The sequence below is a fragment of the Pantherophis guttatus genome, chromosome 3, assembly GCF_059756535.1.
Source record: "Pantherophis guttatus breed Tessera chromosome 3, ASM5975653v1, whole genome shotgun sequence".
Classification (NCBI taxonomy): Eukaryota; Metazoa; Chordata; class Lepidosauria; order Squamata; family Colubridae; genus Pantherophis; species Pantherophis guttatus.
In genome coordinates, this window is record NC_142065.1 from 82,417,178 (window position 1) to 82,438,915 (window position 21,738).

Below are 21,738 nucleotides of genomic sequence, written 5' to 3' on the forward strand. Positions count from 1 at the left end.
GAACAACAGAAAATCAAAATATTAACAAAAGTAAGAACAAAACCAAAACTTGGACTAATAGTCAGCATAAAATAAAGACAGACACATTAACAAAAAAGGAAGCTAGATATTTGCATGATAACCATAGCAAGCCTGAAAGAACTATTAGAAACAATAGAAACCAAATACCAAATAAATACAAAGATTACATAATGCATATGAATGGAGAACAAATAACACCTAATACATATGAAGAAGTATTGAAACTTCCACATGAAGAAAGAGAAAAATGGGAACTAGCTATGGAAAAAGAGATGGAAAGTTTACAAGGATTAAATGTATTCACACCTGCGATCGCACCTAAGGATAAAACAATTATAGGTACCAGGTGGATTTATAAAATTAAGAACTTAGAAGGAGGCAATACCTTATACAAGGCTAGACTAGTTGCACAAGGCTATGCACAAAAATATCCAGAAGACTATACTGATACATATTCACCCACAGTGAGAACAGAGAGTGTCAAAACAGCCCTTGTAGTAGCATCTGCACTCAATCTGGACGTATTCCAATATGACATACAGACCGCATACTTACATGCAAAATTAGATAAGGAAATATATGTAAGAGCACCACACAGTCAATACACTAATAAGAACGAAATTTGGTTATTAAATAAGAGTCTGTACGGATTAAAGCAATCCGGCAAAAGATGGTACGATTGCTTGGTAAAAGTACTTAAGACCATGGATTTCAACGCCACCACTGCTGATAATTGTTTCTTTGTAAAAAAGAGTAATGATCATATTGAATTTGTATTAATTTACGTGGACGATATTTTATACATTGGAAAGCATAAAGAGAGCAGGGAAATCTTTGTAAATAAGTTAAATGAACACTTCTCACTGAAATCTCTGGGTAAAGTGAATAAATACCTTGGTGTGCAAATTAACAAAACTAAAAGGGGATTCAAACTTACACAGAAAGATAAAATCATCGAACTCCTAAACAAATGTAACTTAAATAATGCCAAAACCTGTGACACCCCTATGCAAACTGATTTTCTTAGAAACACTGATGAATCTTCCCCTGAGTTTAAAGACAACACATTTTACAGATCAGTTATAGGTTCACTCCTTTATATATCTAATTGGACTAGGCCAGATATTGCATTACCTCTCAATCTATTGTCAAGATATGTTAGTAAACCAACCTTGTATCATTGGGAAGCTGTCAAAAGAATTCTAAGATATCTGAAGGGTACATTAGATTTTTGTTTAATGCTGGAACCCAATAATGACAGAGAACCAAAAATTACTTGTTATGCTGATGCAGATTGGGCTGGTGATACATCATGCAGAAAGAGTACTTCTGGTTATGTTTTTCTATTGAATGATTGTCCAGTTTACTGGTATACTGGTAAACAAGAACTAGTAGCCACTTCTACTACAGAAGCGGAATATGTTTGTTTGTCCAAGGCTGCAAATAACCTTGTATGGTTCAATGATCTGATCACTGATGTTTGGAAGAAACCCACTTTACCATTTATTATGCATGAAGACAATAAAGCGGCCATTGAAATATCCAGATCCGATGCAATTGGACAAAGGTCCAGGCATATTGATATAAAGTTTAAGCATGTGAGACAACTGTCTCAAGACGGATTCATTAAAGCAATACATTGCGATACTTCTGAACAATTAGCTGACATATTAACAAAACCCTTACCTTCTAAACAACACAAATATTTAACTTCTAAATTATATGTATTATATTGTCCTGAATCAGAATGTAATTGGTGTTGTGTAACGAACCGGCATTTAGAGGGGGATTTGTCAGATGTAAATGCCTTATTCTCCAATGTGTAAATAATGTATATATGGAACATCAGAGGTTAACTTATTCTTTGGACTTTAATGTATTCATAACTTACCACTCCCATTCCTAGCTCCACCCCTTGTATATATAAGGAGCCACCCTCACCATTCTCGTCGCTTCTACCTTGAATATTCAGTGAATATAGAATGCCTATCATAATTAAAAAGAAATATATTTAAAGCTCTAACTCCTATTATCTTTATTGAGTCTGATCCTGAAAATATTGCAACACAAACAATAAATGCATTCTCAAGCATCCCAAGAATGAGGTGGGAAAAAGTTGTGCTTGTTTTAACAAGGGGGTTTAGAAATTGCGGGAGAAATTTCAACATGGCCCTGTTGAATTTTCAACCAGGATCATAGTACATCATAACCCCATGCGGGATAGTTTGACAGCTAATACGTAATTGTACTTCAACAATACCCAAAGGCAATCCATTTGTGATAGAGTAATTCAACAAACCCATCGCCAAGAATGATATCAGCACGAATCCATCTAGTTTTATTTAGGATTAAAACTCGCGGTTATGGTTCTGCACAGTGTTGAGAGAAATAATGTGATGTAATAATTGAAGACATGGTGCTCTCTTGGGTTCATTTTGGAATACCAGATATAACTCACTCATTTTCAGAATCAGAATAACTATGTCCTGATCTCGTCCAACAGCTACTTACCCTTGAAAGTGATATCCATAAGCTTGGAAGAATTCCAGAATATGCAAAACTACAGGAGAGAATGAAGGAACTGCATTTAGTTATTCAAGTTTTATCTCACCTTTATTACTTGATAAGTAACTCGCAGCAGCAAACATATCTAATGCTCCTTCCTCTCCTGTTTTTCTCACAACAACAATCCTGTGAGGTGAGTTGTGCTGAGAGAGAGGGACTGGTCCAGTGGTGGTTTGCCCCCCCCCCCCGATTCCGGTAGTAAAACCGGAAGGAGGCTCTGACCACTGATCCAGATGTCATCATAGGTGATCTGCACATGTGCAGAAGCTTCTGCGCATGCACAGAAGAGCGTGCGCACGAGCAAAGTGAGCGGCCACGCGCAATGCTAATCGGTAGTAAAGATAAGTAGAACCCACCCCTGGACTGGTCTAAAGTCATCCAGACAGTTTTGCACACCTAAATGGGGGAAATGAAGAAGATAATCCAATTCAACAGTGTTAAACATAGTCAGTGGTTACAAAATGGCATCTGTTGGAAATGAATAAAAAATGGAAGGAAAGTAACATGGAGTATCTTGGAAGAAGCCATCATTGATTAGTGGGTTTATCCACAAAGAGCCACATTCCGTGCTGCAGCAAATACCACTTGTATTGCTGTTTCTCTAGGGCAGTGTTTCTCAGTCTTGTGTGGACTTCAAAACCAATAATTTTCCAGCCAGCATGGAGAAAAGAAGTCCACACATCTTAAAAGTTGGCAAGACTGAAAAACCCTGTTTTATGGTATTCAGCTACTTAAGCAGGCGGTATTGAGAGTTCAAGCAATGTTAATCCCAGATTCTTGAATCATCATCATTTTAGCTATTGTCTATCCACTGCAGGATGAAGGCCTCTTCCACATGTGCACAACCAATACTGTACTGAGTATTGGGCCTGCAATACTTGCTGATGTTGTCGACCTATCTTGTTAAAAAGTAAAACCATGTTGAGGATATCTCTTAGAAACTATAGAGTTGAGATAGGATTAATCAAATAAGCTCAACCAGGAAAACTGCCAGAACTGGTAGGACGTAAATCGACTTAATACCTGGCACCTTTTTTTGATTTCTTTTAAGCTTGCTGGAAACATTGTGCACTTGAAGTACGCCATCAGAGCTCTGTCTTATCGTGGCTCTGCTACTTTTAGGAGGCATATAGTAATCTTTGTCTGACAAGAGAGGTGTCGGAGAGGAAGAGAAGGGGGCTATAAAATGAACACTTGCAACTCCATCTGCAGATTGTAGTGTTAAAGCAGAGTTTAGCTTCCTGCCCAGTTAGATTGTTCTCTAAGGATACTCACCAAGTTAATGTGTATTTACATAATTTGGAATACTCATTTGTAAACATGCTTGTAAAAGAAGGAGATCTGATTATAGCAGAATTGTTTTCCTTCCACCAAAGAATCTGCCCAACAATTGCACACCGGTCACAAAGCCAGAGTATATTTTTACTGAGTTGTATTTGTCAGATGTAAATGCCTTATTCTCCAATGTGTAAATAATGTATATATGGAACATCAGAGGTTAACTTATTCTTTGGACTTTAATGTATTCATAACTTACCACTCCCATTCCTAGCTCCACCCCTTGTATATATAAGGAGCCACCCTCACCATTCTCGTTGCTTCTACCTTGAATATTCAGTGAATATAGAATGCCTATCATAATTAAAAAGAAATATATTTAAAGCTCTAACTCCTATTATCTTTATTGAGTCTGATCCTGAAAATATTGTAACAATCTGGTAGCAGAGGATGGTTAATTGACTCAATAAGTAACTAAAAATGTCCAAGAAAGATAGGCCCAACACCAGGGCCTACAGCAAAGAAATAGAAACTGATCAAGAGATGATCAACGAATCCACCAATGCGATTTCGAGAGAATCCGAAGAATACACCACTGAAGAAGAAGAACTAATGAGTGAAAATAATGACCAGAAAGAAATCGAAATAGAAAATAACGAACTCAGGTCAGAGATATTAAAGATACTAAAAAGCCAAAAGAATGATGAAAGTCTCATCGCGGACCTCCAGGAGATGCTGAAGAACAGCGGAGCAGCGAGAGAGAAAAACGTCATTAAAGAAAAACCCAAAGATCAAAAAACCGTAAGTGAGATGACTACTGAGAAAATAGTTGTTAAAAAGAAAAGATGTGATCCCGCGCGAAATTTTGAATGGCAGCCATCTTGGTTTCAACGAACTTCAAAAGAGAATGGAGCAGAGCCAATCAAAACGCTCAGTTCAAAATTTCTGGCGCGAAAAACACTATCAGACGAAGAAAGTGAGAAAGAAGTCTCAAACTCTTCAGATGATCCAAAATCAGAAAGTGAAGACGATTTAACAAAATCTCAAGTAAAATCAGCAATGAAAACACTTTTTGCTGCTTTTGGGCCAAGACTGAAAATTACCAAGACATCTACGAAGAAGCAAGAAATCAAACCGGCGACTCAAGACCTGCACGCTCCCATCCTGACTTCGAAAGCGACGACGCCCGAGCCCAGAGAGCCATGCCGATTTCGCCCTACACCACAGACAAGATCGAATACCAACGCACACAAAAAGAAGAAAAGAACCGTCGCCACCACCAGAACCCCAAAAACCGAGCCAGAGACCGACTCATCTGAGGAGGAGCGGATCGAGAGAGCTGAAAGGGAGAGAACCTTCCACGACGCCACCAAAGAAGAAATGAGCAACGCGCATGTGCGAAACTACGTAGACGACCCAGAAGGACTTGAACTGGCCAGAGAACCGCGCAGACTCATTGCAAGCATCCCAATGCCGTTCTGTAATTTCCTGCACTTGAGAGATCACGGACTGCCCCAGGTTGTAAGTAATGGACAGAATAATGTAGGTAACTTACCCAGTGACTTCCCAAAACTTAGAATTGATGGCATTAATTTACAAGAGTGGTATCAACAGCTTCAGGTTATTTTCATGAAAGAAAATTTACTATTCTTTATAACTAGCCCTCCAAGAAGACCTTGGACTTTAAAAATAGATTGTTTACATCATAGAGCATTTTTCATAATAATATCTAGCGTGTCTCCTGCAATGTATCATAGCATCAAACCAAACCTAACTGTATCAGAAATAATTCAATGCATGTTTAATCTATTTCACAGCGATAGCGTAGCTACAACCACAAGAATGTCTAAGGATTTCTTTTCCTCTAGAGTAAAACCAGGGGTTTCTATAAGTGAGCATTTGATAAATCTAAACAAAATAAGAGCTGAGCTACAATTGAGGGGGGAAGTGATTTCAGATCAAACAATGAAAAGTGTTATTATCAATTCACTTGATCCATCATGGGATAGCTTTATGTCACACTTAGATACCATTAATTTGGGATATTTATCCATAGAAAGTCTATCTAACAAATTGATAGCAGAAGACAATTCAAAAAAAAATCGATCCAGTAACCAAACAGACCACAAACCTTTTAGGAAAGTAGTCTTTCAAGATAAACATAATGAGGCCTTTAGATGCTACAATTGTGGATCCAGGGAACATAGTAGAAGAGACTGTCCCAAAGTCTCAAGAGAGAGACATAGGCCAGAATATAGGAGCAAATATAATTACAGACAATCTTCCACAGATAGACACAAATATAGAAGTCCACCAAATTACAAAGAAGGTAGAGGGGGTAGAGAAAATTCAAAAGAGAGGAAATCTGGGTCACTGAATGGGCTAAATAAACAAGACAGCACCAGAACACAGCAGGATGAGAATAACAATTGGCTTATTGATTCTGGTGCAACAAATCACACCACCAACAACAAAAGTATATTATCTTCATTTATAGAAGATAAGTTTGTGATAAAGGTAGCTAATCAAGAAAAGGTTCAAGTACTAGGCAAAGGAAATGTGACCTTGCCTGGTCTAGGGAAAATAGAGGGGGTATTATTAATCCCAGAAATACCTCACAACATACTAAGTGCCATAAAATTAAGCAGAGAATCTGATATCAATATAGTTTTCTCAAAAGGGAAAGCAACTATAGAAAAGAACAAAACAAATGTAGGTACTGTAATGATAAAAGGAGGTCTACCCTATCTGATAACTAAAGAAAGATGTTTACATAACATTGATTCAAATATGGAAGATTGTATTGAAGCAGATGATGAAAATGTCAGTAACAGTGACAATGATGAGTGTAGAATAACTCATGATCACAAAAATACATACAAGGAAAAGAAACCAAAAATAGGTAAACCAATTCATGATGAGTGTGCTCACATCTTACACAGGAAGTTAGGACATGCAAGCTTTCCTGTAGTACAAAAAATGACTGAACACGCAGAAGGTGTCAAAATAAAAAATTGTGAAAATTATTTGGAATGCTCAGTATGTAAATCCACCAAACTAAAAACCAGTCCCAGACCAAAAAAATCTAACAGATCAACTAACAATATTTTTGATTTGGTACATATGGACTTAGTTGGTCCATTAAGTCCCTCAATTACCTATAGAAAACGTTACTTCCTAACAATAGTGGATGACTACAGCCGATATGGTTTTGTTTACACATTAAAGCACAAGGATGAAACATTTCAGAAATTTAAGGAATTCTACAAACGTATAGAAACACAACATAATATCAGAATAAAGCAAATTATGACAGATAGGGGATGTGAGTTCATGTCTAAAGAATTCTCCCAATGGTTAAAGGATAGAGGAATGTTACATTTCACGTCCAATCCTTTTTCTGCATTTCAAAATGGAGTTGCAGAGAGGAAAAATTCCACACTACAAACCATGATTAGGTGCACATTAGAGGATGCTGGTTTAGGCAAACAATTTTGGTCAGAGGCATTACATTATTCGAATTACACTCAAAATAGAACCTGGTCCAGTATTGTGAATAAGACACCATATGAGGTGATGTACAATAGAAAACCCAAATTATCACACATGCACATATTTGGAGTCACTGCAGACGTACACATACCTAAACAATTGAGGAGAAAGGGAGAAAACGTATCCAGGAGATTAAGATTCATGGGATACGAAACTGGAACCAAAGGGTACAGATTTATTGATAGTAATAACAAATTTATAGTATCCAGAACAGCTGTGTTCCATGAACAGGCCAATTGGTCAAAATTGCACCTTAATGAAATATTTCCTAATAAATGTAAAGATACGATATCTTGCGAGGAAGGAACAACAGAAAATCAAAATATTAACAAAAGTAAGAACAAAACCAAAACTTGGACTAATAGTCAGCATAAAATAAAGACAGACACATTAACAAAAAAGGAAGCTAGATATTTGCATGATAACCATAGCAAGCCTGAAAGAACTATTAGAAACAATAGAAACCAAATACCAAATAAATACAAAGATTACATAATGCATATGAATGGAGAACAAATAACACCTAATACATATGAAGAAGTATTGAAACTTCCACATGAAGAAAGAGAAAAATGGGAACTAGCTATGGAAAAAGAGATGGAAAGTTTACAAGGATTAAATGTATTCACACCTGCGATCGCACCTAAGGATAAAACAATTATAGGTACCAGGTGGATTTATAAAATTAAGAACTTAGAAGGAGGCAATACCTTATACAAGGCTAGACTAGTTGCACAAGGCTATGCACAAAAATATCCAGAAGACTATACTGATACATATTCACCCACAGTGAGAACAGAGAGTGTCAAAACAGCCCTTGTAGTAGCATCTGCACTCAATCTGGACGTATTCCAATATGACATACAGACCGCATACTTACATGCAAAATTAGATAAGGAAATATATGTAAGAGCACCACACAGTCAATACACTAATAAGAACGAAATTTGGTTATTAAATAAGAGTCTGTACGGATTAAAGCAATCCGGCAAAAGATGGTACGATTGCTTGGTAAAAGTACTTAAGACCATGGATTTCAACGCCACCACTGCTGATAATTGTTTCTTTGTAAAAAAGAGTAATGATCATATTGAATTTGTATTAATTTACGTGGACGATATTTTATACATTGGAAAGCATAAAGAGAGCAGGGAAATCTTTGTAAATAAGTTAAATGAACACTTCTCACTGAAATCTCTGGGTAAAGTGAATAAATACCTTGGTGTGCAAATTAACAAAACTAAAAGGGGATTCAAACTTACACAGAAAGATAAAATCATCGAACTCCTAAACAAATGTAACTTAAATAATGCCAAAACCTGTGACACCCCTATGCAAACTGATTTTCTTAGAAACACTGATGAATCTTCCCCTGAGTTTAAAGACAACACATTTTACAGATCAGTTATAGGTTCACTCCTTTATATATCTAATTGGACTAGGCCAGATATTGCATTACCTCTCAATCTATTGTCAAGATATGTTAGTAAACCAACCTTGTATCATTGGGAAGCTGTCAAAAGAATTCTAAGATATCTGAAGGGTACATTAGATTTTTGTTTAATGCTGGAACCCAATAATGACAGAGAACCAAAAATTACTTGTTATGCTGATGCAGATTGGGCTGGTGATACATCATGCAGAAAGAGTACTTCTGGTTATGTTTTTCTATTGAATGATTGTCCAGTTTACTGGTATACTGGTAAACAAGAACTAGTAGCCACTTCTACTACAGAAGCGGAATATGTTTGTTTGTCCAAGGCTGCAAATAACCTTGTATGGTTCAATGATCTGATCACTGATGTTTGGAAGAAACCCACTTTACCATTTATTATGCATGAAGACAATAAAGCGGCCATTGAAATATCCAGATCCGATGCAATTGGACAAAGGTCCAGGCATATTGATATAAAGTTTAAGCATGTGAGACAACTGTCTCAAGACGGATTCATTAAAGCAATACATTGCGATACTTCTGAACAATTAGCTGACATATTAACAAAACCCTTACCTTCTAAACAACACAAATATTTAACTTCTAAATTATATGTATTATATTGTCCTGAATCAGAATGTAATTGGTGTTGTGTAACGAACCGGCATTTAGAGGGGGATTTGTCAGATGTAAATGCCTTATTCTCCAATGTGTAAATAATGTATATATGGAACATCAGAGGTTAACTTATTCTTTGGACTTTAATGTATTCATAACTTACCACTCCCATTCCTAGCTCCACCCCTTGTATATATAAGGAGCCACCCTCACCATTCTCGTTGCTTCTACCTTGAATATTCAGTGAATATAGAATGCCTATCATAATTAAAAAGAAATATATTTAAAGCTCTAACTCCTATTATCTTTATTGAGTCTGATCCTGAAAATATTGCAACAGTATTACTTTGGTAATGTGTAAAGTATCAAGTCCATTTGGGTCAGGACTGGATTTCGTTTCTGGCTTAGAGAACGGATTTGCCTTTTTTGAGCATGGTTGCACAAAAAAGAGGCAGGGAGATTTGAACTTGGCTTAATCAGCCATTAGTCTTCAGCAGCAGTTCCCTGTCACACGTGGAAGAAGCCCAGGAAAGGATTTGAGTGTTTGTTGAGAATAAAATCACATCTGGAAGTATTTCCATTACTTAAACACTTCACCTGGAATGCGAAAATGCACTCTCTGGAGGGGCGAAACTGCCAAGCCGCTTCCTCTAGATAGAGAAGCAAGGTGGGTGGACAGAAGCCAAGTCTTCCTTTTCACAAAATGTTGCACTTTTCTGGTATATGGAAATGGAATTCAGCACATTAACAACTTGCCCACCTCTTTTGTTCTGATTATGCTTTTCCATTCATGGGTAGAAAACCTGTGGGCAGGGAGGGATAGAGAGATGCAAAACTAGCAATAGCATTTAGTCTTACATATCACCCCATAGCGCTATACAGCACTCTCTGGATTGTTTACGATATAAGCATTAAATTGCATATTGCTCCCAACAATCTGGGTCCTAATTTTACCGATCTCAGGAGGATAGAAAGCTGAGTCCCATCAGGATCGAACTCCAGACAGTGGGCAGAGTTTCCCAGCAATACTGGGAGCCCCATCAGGATCGAACTCCTGAGACCCATCAGGATCGAACTGCAGACAGTGGGCAGAGTTTCCCAGCAATACTGCATTTTAACCACTGCGCTATCAGAGTTTTCTAAACATCTAAAAGATGTTAGGACCAAATACAAGGACCAAGATTTAGGTGGACGACTTCCGTGCTGCCTCTCATCGTTCTGTTTTGGAGACCCTTTGGAGAGAAGCAGCTATCCAACAACAAGTAATGGGAAATTTGACCTTTAACATGAAATTATCATGGCACAGTTGCTTTTGAGGCAATAAAGAAATTAACCATAATGTCGGGTGCAAACAACCAGATCCACACATGTAGTGTTCAAGCTAACTACTTTATTGTATTCTGACTCTACTACAAGAATCTCCTCAGACTCCTTGCCACTCTTGGGAACAGATAGATAAGGGTGTCAATTCTGGATCTCTTGCGATATTCAAGGCTAACCCCTCACTTGGGTCCTCCTCCATGCCTGGCTAGGCATTTCTCAACAATAATGCACTTAATGTCTTTCTTTTACAAAATCAAGAAAAGAGTGAGAAAATAAAGGAAATGCGTGGCATCCTTTGATCTAAGCAAAACCTTAGCAAATGTTGATTACGTAAACTGGTTTATTTATTTATTATTTGATTACTATAGCCGCTCAACCAATGACGCTTGATGATTTACCATTCCAAAAATATGCAACAATAAAAAAAGCAATAAAAACATTTTAAAACAATATATACCATAAAAATACCCAAAATAAATATGCACTGCAACCAAGATAAACAAGTAAATATACATGGCAGCCAAGGTTCAAGTTAAATAGGATAAGATCCAGCCAATATTAAGCCTGTTTAATTTCCACTGGTTTTCATAATACAGTATTTTACATTGCACTTAACTCCGGCACTTAAATCAGTTGGACTTTAAAGTGCTCAGTTTTTAATGCTAGCAAAATACCTTGATAGGGAAGAAAATGTACAGTTTGTTCTTCACCAAATGAAAAGGCTAAAATTATCCTATTTTGGTCATATTATATGAAGACCTAGCTCTCTGGAAAAGGCTCTAATGCTGATAAAGGTGGAAAGAAAGTAAAAATGAGGACATCCAGCAGCAAAGTGGATGACTCAGTTATGTTGCAGTAGTGATGAAGGCACCACTGGAAGATTTGAAGGACCATATTAGGGATAGATTGTCATGGAGAAAAAAATCTATGTAGTTGCTAGGATTCAAAGATGACTTGATGGCACACAATCAATCAAGCAAGCCTTGAACCAATGATTATGTTTTGTAAGTGATACTTTATGATTTAGCTTATTGTGTGAAATATCGGCTATTCATGAAATAGCCCTGGCTTAAATAAATGAACCCAATCATTTGGTTCAAAATAAACCTTCCAATATATATTAAATTTCAAAAATAAAGATATCATAGATGACCTTTAGCTTTTAACAAAATTATCAATATACTCTATTTTCAAGATCTTTGAAAAAGGCACACATTGAATTCTATGCTGAATATATCTGTAAATCACTTACAGTTTTTCAGTCAATGTATAGAAAAAACACGTTTCGTACCAATACATTTGCAGTCAAATGCGTGTGATATAAAAGCAGAACTGATGGGGCACACGCAAATTTAGACCAAGTTCCTAGTTGTGACGTTACATAGTTTTGGCATTTGGGCCTGTTGAATAAATTAACATAATCGTAAACTATAAAACAGAAGTCCGCAAGTTAATCTGTCAAACTTGTGGCCCGCGGGCCAGATGCGTCACACATTGACCATGCCCATGCCCAGTTTAGCAAAGGGGGGAAAAGTCCCAATACATCATGTAACATTGCTGTGACGATGCGAGTTTGACACCCCTGGTCTATAGAGATCCTCAACAGGGCTGTGATTCAGCTGGTTTGGACAGGTTTGGGAGCACCAGATGTTAATTTTAATCTGGTTCGCCGAACCGGTTGTTCCAAAGACTGACTGACCCCACCCACCCCACCCTGCCCCTCCCAGGAGTCTCCATACAGCCTGTTTTGAATTCCAGGTAAGTGCAGGGTGCACACGGAAGTTCTGGGAGGGCAAAAAATGGGCCTACCTGAAGTACCGGAAGTCTGGAAACGGGCCCATTTCCGGCCACTGGAGAGCCTCTGGTGCCCAGGGGAGGCCATTTTCGCCCTCCTGGAGGTTCCAGGAAAGTCTCCAGAGCCTCGGGAGGACGAAAAACAGACCTACAGGAAGTACCAGAAGTCTGGAAATGGGCCCATTTCCGGCCTCTGGAGGGCCTCCGGTGCCCAGGGGAGGCCGTTTTTGCTCTCCTGGAGGCTCCAGGAAAGCCTTCGGAGCCTGGGGAGGGTGAAAAAGCCCCCCTGCCATGGTACAGGAGGCTGAGTAGTCCACACCTCCATGGCCACGCCCACCCAGCAACCAGGCAACAAACCGGTTGAAATTTTTGCTGAAATTTTTCAATCCCACCCCTGCCCTCAAACATTGTCACCAAATTTAATGCTTAACTAGATAGCCCATGACCTGTTGGGTCATTGTTTCAGTGATATTTCCTTACCAAATTCCTCAGTGCCTGGCAGAGCTTCTAATGTATTTGAAAAGTTCTTAAAACTTCTGGGAGATACTCAGAGGTGTATCTGCCTTGAAAGTAGCCAATGTTGAACTGCCTAGCATAGTCAAACATCAGAGCAGGAAATGTCATATGACATTTTGCATTATGTCATAAATAGTTTTATGATATAGTTTACGTTGTAAAGTGTATTGTAATAATCGCCAAATTTCTATTCCATGGGAATCATGAATCCCAAATTTTGGACACAATCTGTAAGTTAGTCCATTTGAGGTACCTTGGGTTAAGATTTTATTTATTCAATATCTCTAGCTGTTCATCTCAGTCAATGACTCTGGGCACAATTAAAAAATAATAAATTACAATCAAAATATTAAAAATTTTAAAACAATAAAAGTAACATCCAAAACATCCAAACTAAACATCCAAAATAAATATACATAAGAGCCAAGATACCTGGTGAGCTAGCAAATGATACATTCACACTACCCCAGGCTTCAGGAACATAGCCAGGTTTTTAGGACCTTACAAAAGGATAACAGGGTTGGGGCTATTCTAATCTCCAAAAAGGGAGAATGTTCCATAGAGCAAAGAAAGCCTGACTTCTAGTCCCTATCATCTGACACTCCTTTGCTGATAGGATCTGCAGCATGCCCATTATGTTCAATCTGGTTGGATGGGTAGAGGCTTTTAGAAAAAAGGTGATCTCTCAGGTTACCCCATCCCAAGCCATGTAAGACTTTAAAGGTAACCAACAGCACCTTGAATTGACCCAGAAACAAACCAGTAACCAATGCACCTCACACAGAGGTGATGTTACATGTACCATATATCTGACACACCATTGACTACCCAGGTTCTGCACCAGATGGAATTTCCTTATGCTCTTGCCCCCAAAATTGTTGCCATGTAATGCACTGTTTTGCCCAGTTAAAAATTACGTGAACTAGACTTATATACGATATGATAGAAGAAGAAAGCTCATTAAATATATGACCAGGAAGATATTATACTAGATTTTAGATTCCATTTCAGATTTTGAAGTAAATGCAATCCCATCATATTCACTTTTTGGCCTCTCCCCGTCCATTCCTTTCTTTCTTTCTACTCAGAGGGCAAGTTATAATGCAAAACATGGTATAAACTGTACAATGGCTGGATTCAGCTAGCACCTTAAGCAGTGATGGGATTCAAGTAATTTAACAACCGGTTCTCTGCCTTAATGATTTCTTCCAACAACCAGTTTGCCAAACTGCTCAGAAAGTTAACAACCGGTTCTCCCGAAGTAGTGCGAACCGGCTGAATCCCACCACTGACCTTAAGCAAAATCCAAACAAATCATGTTTTACGGTTTGGTATAATGTGGAAACTCAGTTAGAATGCAGTAACTAAGTTAAATAATTTTTTCCCAACCCTCTTCAGCCTGATGTCCTTCAAAACTTCACAATAATCCTTCACCTTTCCAAGTTAATGCCTGGGGAATGTGGGAGTCCATCACACATCTATAGGGGGATTCTGAGCTGTGCTATTGATAGAATTTAGCAAAAGTTCAACTTTCTTTTATTATATTGGTATGAAATAGAGATATCGCAGCCAAGTTATAAATTAAATGCTCTCTGGAAGCATTGAGCACATTCTAAAACTGGCACACTTCTCAAGTTCACCTTTAACTAATGAGTCTGTTCTCTCCGAAGCCTGTCATAAATGTCACAAGTGCAAATAATGGAGAATATTTTAGAATGCCACAATTTCTAGGCCACGCATAACAAGGCAGAGTCACAATTGCCTTCTTTTATATATTACTTTTCCTTAAATGTCAGGGAACACTTTACACATTAGAAGAAATTGGGGGAGGGGCAGGGCGAGAAAGAACAAAATCCAAGAGGAAGATTTACATTCTCATCGCTACCAACATAAAAAGCATAAAATGAGTCCCGTAATTGAGCAATAGCAGCACCGAAGGGCTATTCCCTGTAGAATTAATCATGAAAGAGTAGCCTGAAGAAAGCTAAGACAGAAACTCTGCATAACGGTGTACTGTGAAAAGTCAAAATCAGACAAGGGTCTAATCAGAAAGGATGACTTTGGCTCTGATGCTGTGTTTTGGATGCATTTATTAAAAACCTGGACAAGGAATCATTGTGTGAGATTTGCATACATAATTGATTGGTACAAATCAGCATTCTAACTATGTATTATTTGAAGTGCAATGCAGCAAGTAGGGGTCAAAAATGTTGAAGAAGGTGGCTGCAATTGTGCGATTTAAGTCTCAAGTTTTTTTTTTATGTGTGTTGCATGTGTTACACATATTAAAATGGGTGGGGCTTCTATTACATGACTACAACCACTATCTTGAGTTCCTCATGGACTCTTCTAAGTGCAACCAATTGTAGATTAATTTATATATAGAAGCAGTGGCCAATTTACTGCCTATAAGTGACATAAGACTTCGTAATTTCTGTTTCTCAGCATACAGAACATTAAGTTGAAATTTAGCAACAAAATGGTTTACATGATGGATTGGGGTTAGGTTATACAAGTAGTTCTCATTTAATGACCCCTCGTTCAGCAACTGTTTGAATTTGCTGTTTGAAGTATAAGGAAGGAATATAAATTGGCTTATTTGATCAAGTTTAAAATATGTTGTGACTTTTGCTTACCCTTTTTGGATGTTCTGCTGCCATTAGGATGGAAAGGATGATATTTTTTGAATTTGTTTATATATATATAAAAAAGGGGATATGGAATGTAGAGATAAATGTTTGTAAACTTACAGGGAGTGAAGGGTCACTGAATTTGTCTATACTTCTGATGAAGATTGGAAATCACTTCTTCGTGTATTTTTTCTTTGTAATATCCTTTTTCTTCTCTTTTTCTTCTTTTCTTTCTTTTTTTCTTGAACTTCTTCTTCCATTTTTTCTTTCTTTGAGTTTGGCTTGTATTGAATTTGATGTTTATAATCAAAATTCTCAATAAGCATTCTAAATAAAACAGGATAGAGAGAAAAAAAGAATTATCTTTAATAGGGTAACCCCAGGGCCAATACAGGTTGCCTGTTCCTGTACTTAAGCTTAATTTAATGATCCAGTAAATTTCCTGCTAAATACTTAATTGGTTAATTAGTGTGGTTGCAAGTTAATGGCATGTCATTTTTTAATGACAATTTGGTTTCTAGAGTGGGTGTTTTGCTGCTTAAAATGATGCGTAGTATTAATAATCACAACCTCTGGCTCTGAAATGACTGATTTTCCATAAACACAGTGTATTTGATGCAGGGGTGAAATGTAAAATTTGTTACCACCGGTTCTGTGGGCGTGGCTTGGGGGGAAGTAATGTGACTGGGTGGGCGTGGCCAACTTTTTTTTTTTTTTTTTTTTTTACTTTTGAAAGCATTTATTCTAATGCTTTGAAAAGTCTTTGCTGATCAGGCAACTCAGCTGGGATCATCAGAAAGGCTTTTTAAAAAATACCTCTCTGACAATCCCAGCTGAGTTGCCTGAATGCAGAGAGGTATTTTTTTAAAAATACTTCTCTGCGGATCAGGCAACTCAGCTGGGATCGTCAGAGACTTTTCAAAGCATTTTTTTTACCACCTCTTCAGCCAAAAGGTTGCAGAAAAAAATGCTTTGAAAAGCCTCTGACTATCCCAGCTGAGCCAAAGCCCCAGAAAGGACTTTGGATTCATAAATGAAAATGTTTAGAATTAGTCCAGGACGAGAAGCAGATAGGTTTAGATGCTCAGGAATTTCACCCAATTTAATTTTTGGTTATTGCCATGGCTACCATGACAATCATAAAAGCATTTTCTTTAGCCACAGAGACAACACGCTGCCTACTAAGATGAAAGACATGGAAGCCCCACCCCAGCCCTGTTCAGTCGTTCTTTGTCTAATATTTCTGAATCCATTTGGACAGGCTGGCTAGGGATGATGGGTATTAAAACCAAACACTTCTAGAAGTCATCTTAGAAAATTGCACTAGGTCATTGGAATAGGTGTTTATAGATGCCTGTCAAAGATGCCTTTGCTTTTTTAGAACATAATTTTTCTCCGAGTGGGTTTTATGATAAAAATCCACCAGCTATCTCTGTGATCAAAACAAATCAAACCAAATTATAGCAGAGCCTACATTCATCAGAATGGACACATAGCATATGTCACGTTCATTCCAAGTAGTCCACTGGTGACTCATATCAATTGTGCAATATTTGCGTGTGTGTATGTATGCGTGTGTATCCTGGCACAAAGACATTTTGTTCATCTATTTTTAACTTGGTTTGTTCCTACGTGAGAAGTACTTGTTGACATTTCTGTGAAGGGTGTGAAACAAATGTAAGTGCTCCTTGAAGTATTCCATTAGGAGTACTTTAAAGGAAAATATATGAAATATTTGCAACAACCAGAAGAAACTCAGTGTTGAGATAACACTTGTAATGATAAAAGTGGTATTCAAACATGAAGACCATATACGTGACAAAAAAAAATCTTGTAGAATGTTATGAGGGTATCATGGCCTCATCTGAGGAACATTTCTCAGTGAAAGAATACACATCGGAGAATCTCATCAAGTCTTCCTCAACAATTGGAATAGTCCCTAAAATACCTAGGATTGGGGCAATCAGATATGATCAGCCAGAGGATCACTGCAGAAAGATTATTTTTATTATTTATATATGGATAGTCTTATACAAGATCTTTTTCTTAGGATTGTGATCCATACTTACTAGTGCAGCCATGCAGCCCATGTAAACAATTACACCAGAAATGGAATAACAGAAAGTGATATGAGGAGTACTTTGGAGATGAAGGTTCAGTTAAGACTAGCTTGATATATCTGGATGTTCTTGCAGCTACGTTCAGCTTAAAAGAGTACCCATGATAAGGTGAGTAGCTACGGATGGATCTTGACTTGCAACTGCAACTGGATCACTAAGTAACACAGTCGTTAAATAAGTCACACCCAATTTTGGTACCTTTTTATGCTGCAGTTGTTAAGTAAATTGCTGTGTTTATTAAGCAAAGCATGTCGTTAAGCAAATCTGGCTTCTTCCATTGACTGTGTTTGGTGAATGGCTCTTAGATAGATCGCAAATGACGAATGACCCTCCGGACACTGTAACAGTCATAAATATCTACTGGTTAAGGAGATCCCGAATTTTGATGTGACCGCGTAGATATTGCAATGTAAATGCAAGGACTCCGGTCATAAGTCACTTTGTTTAGCGCCATCACAATTTTGAATGTTTGTTAAACAATAGGTCGTAAGCGGAGGATTACCTGTATCACCTTTAATACAGCTGGCCATCATGCACATATGTGAAGTCACTCCTGGAATCATTGGTAAGGGCTAGAATGGTTGCTAAATTCTGGAATTGGTCCACACATTTGGAAAATGTCCAGGCTTGTGAAAACGAAAGATGAAAATGAAAGATGGCAAATCTAGACAGCATTTTAAAAAGCAGAGATATCACCCTGCCAACAAAAGTGTGTATAGTCAAGGCTATGGTGTTCCCAGTTGCAATGTATGGCTGTGAAAGTTGGACCTGAAGAAAGGCTGAGCACCAAAGAATTGAGGCCTTTGAACTAGGGTGCTAGAGAAGACTCCTGCGAATCCCTTGGACTGCAAGGCAATCAAACCGGTCAGTCCTAGAGGAGATCAACCCTGACTGCTCTTTAGAAGGCCAGATCCTGAAGATGAAACTCAAATATTTTGGCCACCTAATGAGAAGGAAGGACTCACTGGAGAAGAGCCTAATGCTGGGAAAGATTGAGGGCAAAAGAAGAAGGTGGTTGGATGGAGTCACTGAAGCAGTCGGCGTGAGCTTAAATGGACTCCAGAGGACGGTAGAGGACAGGAAGGCCTGGAGGAACGTTGTCCATGGGATCGCGATGGTCGGACATGACTTTGCAACTAACAACAACAAAGTAAAAACTGCTGGGGTACACTGGCTATTAGTTGTGGTTATTCTCATTTCTTAAACCTTAATTGACCTTTATGGTATACTGGCTGTTCTTACTGCCTAGAGCAGTATTTTATTTTATTTTTCAATCTTGGCAGTAATCTTTAAGATGTGTGAACTTCCCAAACATAATGGCTGGGGAATTTTGGGACTTGAAGTCCACACAACTTAAAATTGCCACGGTTGTGAAAAAACACTGTCCTAGACTCTGACCTTTTCGCTCTTGTTTTACATTCTGGAACCTCAGGAGCAATCCGTCTGGTTTAGCTTTTGACTTCTGGATCAACTTACTGAACACTCTTCTTTATATCTCTCTGGCTGTGAGTAATCCTTCCTGGAATTAGATCTTGGATTGTAAGTACAGCAATGCTTTTTCCAATTCCTGATCCAGGACAGGATAAATGGATTATTCTACTTAATACGTGCTACAGAAGAGGTGGGGAACCTGTGGCTTTCCAGATGCTGCTGAATTATTTACTCTTAGTATCTCTTATCATCACCTGGAGCAGCTTGGATTTGTAACTCAACAATACCCAAAGTGCCTTTTGCAATTCCGCAGAACCTATTTTTTCCCAGCAATATTTTCATCTACTTGATGCATTTTCTTTGTCTTGTGATAATGTAATACTCTGCTCCTCAAGCCCAGTTGAACCAGCTCTTTACTGTCTTATTGGGATAGTCTTAAGTTTTTTGTCTTACTCAGTAAGGACCCCTGAAATATAGGGGGCGCAGATTTTGTATTTGCGATACAGTTTCATTTATACTACAGGTAGTTCTTGACTTACGATCACAATTGAGGCCAAAACCTCTGTTGCTAAGCGAGACAATGATTAAGTGAGTTTTCCCCCCTTCTTATGACCTTTCTTGCCACAGTTGTTAAGTGAATCACTGCAAATGTTAAGTAAATCTGGCTTCCCCATTGACTTTGCTTGTCAGAAGGTCGCAAAAGTTGATCACATGACTCCAGGGCACGGCAACCGTCATAAATATGAGTCAGTTCCCCAGTTCTGAATTTTGATCGCATGATCATGTGACCATGGGGATGCTGCAACCGTCATAACAGAGGTGGTATTCAGCAGATTCTGACCAGTTCTGGAGAACCAGTAGCGGAAATTTTAAGTAGTCTGGAGAACCGGTAAATATCACCTCTGACTGGCCCTGCCCGCATCTATTCTCTGCCTCCCGAGTCCCAGCTGATCGGAAGGGAATGGGGATTTTGCAGTAACCTTCCCCTGGAGTTGGGTGGGAATGGAGATCAGTGGAATATAGTATCCTTCCCCTGCCATGCCCACCAAACCACATCCACAGAACCAGTAGTAAAAAATTTTGAATCCCACCACTGGGTCATAAGTGTGAAAAATTGACATAAGTCACTTTTTTCAATGCCATTGTAACTTTGAACGGTCACTAAATGAACTGTTGCAAGTCGAGGGCTACCTGTATGAATGTACACATATCTTTTTAGTAACATTCCTCTGGGAGCCTGAGCCTGTCTGTGCAGGGAATGGGATCAAGTAGGATAGCTAGGGGACATGTGTTATGAGAGAACTCAGTAACAGAGGACTGAAGCACGAGTATTTTCTACCCAAACGCCCCTGTCTTGAAATAAGTTGCTCCGGAAATAAGATCTGCCCATTTGTACCAATAGGAAGGCTAGTTAAGGCCTGGTTGCTCTGAAGGGTTTTCAGGAGCTGAGGAATAAAAGACAGATTACATACAGAACATAGTATGACAATGGTTATTGCTATTATTTAATGTTGATTTTTAATTATACATTTTGTTATTATTTGTTATTTTGATATCAGTATTATTGTTATGTTAGTTGGTTCTGCAAACTACTTAACTTTTGTGAATAAAAGTAAGTCCTTCCAGAGTCGCGTCAAGATGAGATGAGTGGCAAATAAATAAATAAATAAATAAAATACATACATACATACATACATACATACATACATCTATGAGAAAGAGAGAGAGATAAATTGGACTATCCAAGTCTGGGTGCAAATAGCAGATTGACCAGTAGATGGCTACAAAGTATATTACAGTCCACCAACTCTTTGCTACCATCTAGTGGTTGTCTATTGGTTGACAAGTGGGCTTAGTTTTCCATTGCTGTGTAGCATTTTGGAAGCTCCAGCTCTACAAGCACACACACACACACACACACACATGTCTTTCTTGCAAAATTTAAACTAAATATATTCCCTGCATCATCCACTTAGGGAAAATGTCTGGGAAACAGAACAGTGCATAGCATTCCAAACCTGCTCTCTGATCACTCCAAACCCCACCCAGCTTGGACTGAATTTAAATCAGATATTGCACACATTTGTTATGCTTTTTTTTAAAGTTATAAATAACTAAAATTGGCAACAGCTTGGGCCCTTTCCAATTCTCTAAATGATATATATTTATCCACAGGGTGGGTCTGTCCCCTGGAACTGGCTGCACCACCTCTACTAAATGACTTCAAATGCAATTTGTTTCTATCTAAAACTCTATGCACAAAAGGTTAAAAGTTCTGCTGTGCTGATTAATGCCTTATGTTGTATATTTATTTTTCCAGCAAATCTATGCAAATTCATCATCCTGGGGATTGGGACTTCCTCTTCTTGCTGGCGGATTATTAACTCCAAAAGGATATTGTTGTTTTTTTTAAAAAAAAGCATCATTGCAGCTTTTGCTATTATTTGCAGAGACT

General features: G+C 38.1%; 1 long non-coding RNA gene across 1 annotated transcript; it reads right to left on the bottom strand.

Annotated features, from left to right (window-relative positions):
- Positions 1–2,508: 2,508 nt before the first annotated feature.
- LOC117677354 (uncharacterized) lies at positions 2,509–13,170 on the bottom strand. Its single transcript, XR_004594766.3, has 4 exons — positions 13,067–13,170; positions 12,045–12,192; positions 10,067–10,272; positions 2,509–2,581 (listed from the first exon to the last, which is right to left on the bottom strand). It is a non-coding gene; the product is annotated as an uncharacterized LOC117677354 (long non-coding RNA).
- Between the last annotated feature and the right edge of the window lie 8,568 nt (positions 13,171–21,738).